The following is a 7,260-nucleotide window of genomic DNA, read 5'->3' on the forward strand; positions in this document are numbered from 1 at the left end:
TTGAATAAAATTCAATATTTCGCCTTTGGGTAAAATTTTAAATATATAAATATAAGTAAAAAATCTATTCGATTACGGCCATTTTTATATAGCATTCGTAATCCATATTTTCATTTTTAATTTATACTTGTTTTACCAATATAACAAGAATTTCATATAATTATTGTAATATATATGTTTCTATAATTTTATCTTTTTATATATACATATTTCATTATAAAATATCATTTTATTTCCAACATACATAATTATTGTATCCACACATGTACAATTTTTGTTTAACCAATATAAATATTAAGTTAAATCATTTGCATTTTGAAGATAAATTTAAAATTTATCTCTTTTCATATATCTCTCTGGTAATATATAACATAAAACCAAGCGCATATGATAATATTTCCACATTTAATATATAATTTTATATTTCTTTCATAAGAATCCATATTTGTATTATACCGTAACGATATAATAATCCAACTATACGGCAGGTAATAAATTAATATTTGCCTGCCTCCAAAATTAACGATAATATATGGAAACGATTTGTTATTCTATATATAATAGAAACTTGACTTTTGTTTCAACGATATTATCTAAAAAGCGTATATTCCTATTATCCGCGGAGCCAAGTCCCGTGTTCTATAGAACTGAGAAACAAATTTGTACGGATAATAATATACTTTATTTTATGTAACCAATATAAACATAATCCGAAATAAATATTTCGAATAATGCGGGAGGTCGGCAACCACTGCCTACCTATAGTAGTTTTTGAACCCGCTGTCCTCAAAGCGGGTATTTTCAATTCCGTTTGCCACCCAACATACGGTCTATTCTCTTATATATTAAGAGATTATAGGAACATTTCATTTTTTTTCCATTATTCATATATAATATGATTATTTTTTTTTTTATACATATAATAAATATTAATTTTTATATGTTTATTATTTAATTTACTCATATAATTGCCAAATTCATATGAATACATAAGTTTTGAACAATATGAGAGGTCGGCAACCACTGCCTACCTATAGTAGTTTTTGAACCCTCTGTCGTAATTCCGGTCGTTTACACTACTATACCCTCTCACTATAATGGCTTTTCTCTATAATACTAAGAGAATATGGGAATATCTCAGCATTTTTTCCCATATACATATAATAATTAACCATTTTCATATGTATATTATTTAATTTAATCATATAATTGCCAAAATCATATGAATACATAAGTTTTGAACAATATGAGAGGTCGGCAACCACTGCCTACCTATAGTAGTTTTTGAACCCTCTGTCGTAATTCCGGTCGTTTACACTACTATACCCTCTCACTATAATGGATTTTCTCTATAATACTAAGAGAATGTGGGAATATTTCAGCATTTTTTCCCTTATACATATAATAATTAATCATTTTCATATGTATATTATTTAATTTACTCATACAATTGCCAAAATCATATGAATACATAAGTTTTGAACAATATGAGAGGTCGGCAACCACTGCCTACCTATAGTAGTTTTTGAACCCTCTGTCGTAATTCCGGTCGTTTACACTACTATACCCTCTCACTTAAATGGCTTTTCTCTATAATACTAAGAGAATATGGGAATATCTCAGCATTTTTTCCCATATACATATAATAATTAACCATTTTCATATGTATATTATTTAATTTAATCATATAATTGCCAAAATCATATGAATACATAAGTTTTGAACAATATGAGAGGTCGGCAACCACTGCCTACCTATAGTAGTTTTTGAACCCTCTGTCGTAATTCCGGTCGTTTACACTACTATACCCTCTCACTATAATGGATTTTCTCTATAATACTAAGAGAATGTGGGAATATTTCAGCATTTTTTCCCTTATACATATAATAATTAATCATTTTCATATGTATATTATTTAATTTACTCATACAATTGCCAAAATCATATGAATACATAAGTTTTGAACAATATGAGAGGTCGGCAACCACTGCCTACCTATAGTAGTTTTTGAACCCTCTGTCGTAATTCCGGTGGTTTACACTACTATACCCTCTCACTTAAATGGCTTTTCTCTATAATACTAAGAGAATATGGGAATATCTCTGCATTTTTTCCCATATACATATAATAATTAATCATTTTCGTATGTATATTATTTAATTTACTCATACAATTGCCAAAATCATATGAATACATAAGTTTTGAACAATATGAGAGGTCGGCAACCACTGCCTACCTATAGTAGTTTTTGAACCCTCTGTCGTAATTCCGGTCGTTTACACTACTATACCCTCTCACTTAAATGGCTTTTCTCTATAATACTAAGAGAATATGGGAATATCTCTGCATTTTTTCCCATATACATATAATAATTAACCATTTTCATATGTATATTATTTAATTTAATCATATAATTGCAAAATCATATGAATACATAAGTTTTGAACAATATGAGAGGTCGGCAACCACTGCCTACCTATAGTAGTTTTTGAACCCTCTGTCGTAATTCCGGTCGTTTACACTACTATACCCTCTCACTATAATGGATTTTCTCTATAATACTAAGAGAATGTGGGAATATTTCAGCATTTTTTCCCTTATACATATAATAATTAATCATTTTCATATGTATATTATTTAATTTACTCATATATTGCCAAATTCATATGAATACATAAGTTTTGAACATTGAGAGGTCGGCAACCACTGCCTACCTATAGTAGTTTTTGAACCCTCTGTCGTATTCGGTCGTTACACTACTATACCCTCTCACTATAATGGATTTTCTCTATAATACTAAGAGAATGTGGGAATATTTCAGCATTTTTTCCCTTATACATATAATAATTAATCATTTTCATATGTATATTATTTAATTTACTCATACAATTGCCAAAATCATATGAATACATAAGTTTTGAACAATATGAGAGGTCGGCAACCACTGCCTACCTATAGTAGTTTTTGAACCCTCTGTCGTAATTCCGGTCGTTTACACTACTATACCCTCTCACTTAAATGGCTTTTCTCTATAATACTAAGAGAATATGGGAATATCTTAGCATTTTTTTCCCATATACATATAATAATTAACCATTTTCATATGTATATTTTTTAATTTACTCATATAATTGCCAAAATCATATAAATACATAAGTTTGAACAATATCAGAGGTCGGCAACGGTCTTTCCTCTATAATACTAAGATAATATGGGAATATTTCATCATTTTTTCCCTTATACATATAATAATTATCATTTTCATATGTATATTATTTAATTTACTCGTATAATTGTCAAAATCCTATGAACACATAAGAGAATACAATATGAGAGGTCGGCGCAACCATAATATAGTAGTTGATGACGAGGTGTTTGGCAACTTGACACAATCCATTAAAGTCTTTATATTAATTATATGAAAGGGACAATATCATATGCGTCACTAAATTGATGACGAGGTGTTTGGCAACTTGATACAATTCTTTAAAGTCTTTATATCAAAATTATATGATAGGGACAATATCATATGCGTCACTAAATTGATGACGAGGTGTTTGGCAACTTGACACAATTCATTAGAGTCTGTATATTAATTATATGATAGGGACAATATCATATGCGTCACTAAATTGATGACGAGGTGTTTGGCAACTTGATACAATTCTTTAAAGTCTTTATATCAAAAATTATATAATAAGGACAATATCATATGCGTCACTAAATTGATGACGAGGTGTTTGGCAACTTGACACAATCCATTAAAGTCTTTATATTAATTATATGATAGGGACAATATCATATGCGTCACTAAATTGATGACGAGGTGTTTGGCAACTTGATACAATTCTTTAAAGTCTATATATCAAAAATTATATGATAGGGACAATATCATATGCGTCACTAAATTGATGACGAGGTGTTTGGCAACTTGACACAATTCATTAAAGTCTGTATATTAATTATATGATAGGGACAATATCATATGCGTCACTAAATTGATGACGAGGTGTTTGGCAACTTGATACAATTCTTTAAAGTCTTTATATCAAAAATTATATGATAAGGACAATATCATATGCGTCACTAAATTGATGACGAGGTGTTTGGCAACTTGACACAATCCATTAAAGTCTTTATATTAATTATATGATAGGGACAATATCATATGCGTCACTAAATTGATGACGAGGTGTTTGGCAACTTGATACAATTCTTTAAAGTCTTTATATCAAAAATTATATGATAAGGACAATATCATATGCGTCACTAAATTGATGACGAGGTGTTTGGCAACTTGACACAATTCATTAAAGTCTTTATATTAATTATATGATAGGGACAATATCATATGCGTCACTAAATTGATGACGAGGTGTTTGGCAACTTGACACAATCCATTAAAGTCTTTATATTAATTATATGATAGGGACAATATCATATGCGTCACTAAATTGATGACGAGGTGTTTGGCAACTTGATTCAATTCTTTAAAGTCTTTATATCAAAAATTATATGATAAGGACAATATCATATGCGTCACTAAATTGATGACGAGGTGTTTGGCAACTTGACACAATTCATTAAAGTCTGTATATTAATTATATGATAGGGACAATATCATATGCGTCACTAAATTGATGACGAGGTGTTTGGCAACTTGATACAATTCTTTAAAGTCTTTATATCAAAAATTATATGATAGGGACAATATCATATGCGTCACTAAATTGATGACGAGGTGTTTGGCACTTGACACAATTCATTAAAGTCTTTATATTAATTATATGATAGGGACAATATCATATGCGTCACTAAATTGATGACGAGGTGTTTGGCAACTTGACACAATCCATTAAAGTCTTTATATTAATTATATGATAGGGACAATATCATATGCGTCACTAAATTGATGACGAGGTGTTTGGCTACAGGAAAAAATCATTTATTTATCGAATCATCAAGCAAAGGATAAGCTTCAGTGGATCGCAGTATGGCAGCTGCTCAACCACTTACAACACCTTGCCTGTTACAAAAGTCGTTTACAATTGATTCTAGGCTTTGTCATTGTATTAAATAATGCTTTTATATGTAACTAGCGCGGCATCAGGTGATCGAAGATCCTCCTAATTTACTATGTTACAAATTACATTGGCATCACATCCATTGTCGTTTATAAAATAAATTATAAACTTTAAATGGTTTAGAAGCCATACAATGCAAATTGCCCTTATTTATCATTGCAGTCCAGCACGGATACGACCTTAGAGGCGTTCAGGCATAATCCAACGGACGTAGCGTCATACCACTGTTCGCTCGAACAAGTATTGTGCCATTGGTCCGTACCTGCGGTTCCTCTCGTACTACGCAGGAATGCTGTCGCAACAACGTTTTGTCATTAGTAGGGTAAAACTAACCTGTCTCACGACGGTCTAAACCCAGCTCACGTTCCCTTGCATGGGTGAACAATCCAACGCTTGGTGAATTTTGCTTCACAATGATAGGAAGAGCCGACATCGAAGGATCAAAAAGCGACGTCGCTATGAACGCTTGGCCGCCACAAGCCAGTTATCCCTATGGTAACTTTTCTGACACCTCTTGTTAAAAACTCTTTAAACCAAAAGGATCGATAGGCCGAGCTTTTGCTGTCCCTGTGTGTACTGAACACCGAGATCAAGTCAGCATTTGCCCTTTTGCTCTATGTGTGGTTTCTGTCCGCACTGAGCTGGCCTTGGACACCTCCGTTATTATTTGAGAGATGTACCGCCCCAGTCAAACTCCCTACCTGGCAATGTCCTTGAATTGGATCATACCTGAGTAATTGGAGTTATACCAAATTTTCAAATCAAAAATACATAAATGCATCGTTTTATTAAAGAATTTGTTTGCGATTATATAACAAACTCGTGATACTTTGATCAAGAAGCTTGCATCAAAACCCAATACCATAAGATATAATAAATATATCCGTATAATGGCTAGGAAATGATACACGTTCCATTTAATCAAGTAAGTAAGGAAACAATAAGAGTAGTGGTATTTCATTGACGATACCAAACCGAGGTCTAATATCTCCCACTTATTCTACACCTCTTATGTCTCCTTACACTGCCAGATTAGAGTCAAGCTCAAAAGGGTCTTCTTTCCCCGCTAATTATTCCAAGCCCGTTCCCTTGGCTGTGGTTTCGCTAGATAGTAGATAGGGACAGTAGGAATCTCGTTAATCCATTCATGCGCGTCACTAATTAGATGACGAGGCATTTGCTATTTTTTTTTTTTTTTTTTTGATCGCGGAGGTATGGAAATCTATCGAAAGATACTAGGTCTGTCAACACTTCAGTTTCCTAGCATGCACGATTCATTGCTCTATCTGAACCGAAGTTCCGCAACGCCTACGTACTAAAACCATCCTCATAGGCCAATTTATATATTACCATTATTTGCGATGTTTATGCCTTTATTGATGTTATGCCAAGACAGCAAGCAAATGTTTTGAACCAAACGTTTTAGCTAAGTCCAATCTCGGGAAAACCCGCTCAGGTACATGAACTGTTTAAAACAACCGAGACTGCCTCTCATAACCTGGACGCTAATGATATGACTATCATATTTGCTGAGGAGACCCTTCGCTATCAATCTTTTAACGGATTGACCACTCCAGATCCCCCTCCAGTTCAGGGTGGCAGAATGGAATTCAATGTCACCTGCGGCTTCGAATCTGCGACGCAACTCAGTTCGTATGTCCGGTCTGTCGTATCTATTGATTTTGCGCTGGTGTGCATCATCCATAGAGTGTCCGTCTGTCACAATTTGTATGTCGATCACATCAATGTGATTTTGTCGTAGTGCCACGCAGGTCTGGTTTATTAAGACCGGATTCGCACTGCAGACTTGGTTCAACAATGACTACGCAGCCTCTTCCTCAAGTCCCGCTTGATTCGATTTACTACGCAGTTGTGTCTAGCTATGCGCCTCCCATGCGATCGGTAACATTTTTGCATAATATGGTTTGTTGTTTCGGGAGCGTCACATCCTGCACGACACTGTCGTTCCAATTCGTGCCTTCCCCTTGTAGTACGAGACTTCGTGGGTAGGGCATTTATCGCAGACGAATACCGTCCTATATATTCCTTTCCTGTTAGTAAACGCGTGGGTTGATAACCCACCCGTGTTGCGGGCCCCAATGGCCTGCTTCACGGATCGCTACCATCAACTGAGAGGTAGCAATTTGTTCGCCCAATATTTTTCTATTGCCGGACG

Source organism: Drosophila sechellia, unplaced genomic scaffold (assembly GCF_004382195.2).
Source record: "Drosophila sechellia strain sech25 unplaced genomic scaffold, ASM438219v1 U_299, whole genome shotgun sequence".
Classification (NCBI taxonomy): domain Eukaryota; kingdom Metazoa; phylum Arthropoda; class Insecta; order Diptera; family Drosophilidae; genus Drosophila; species Drosophila sechellia.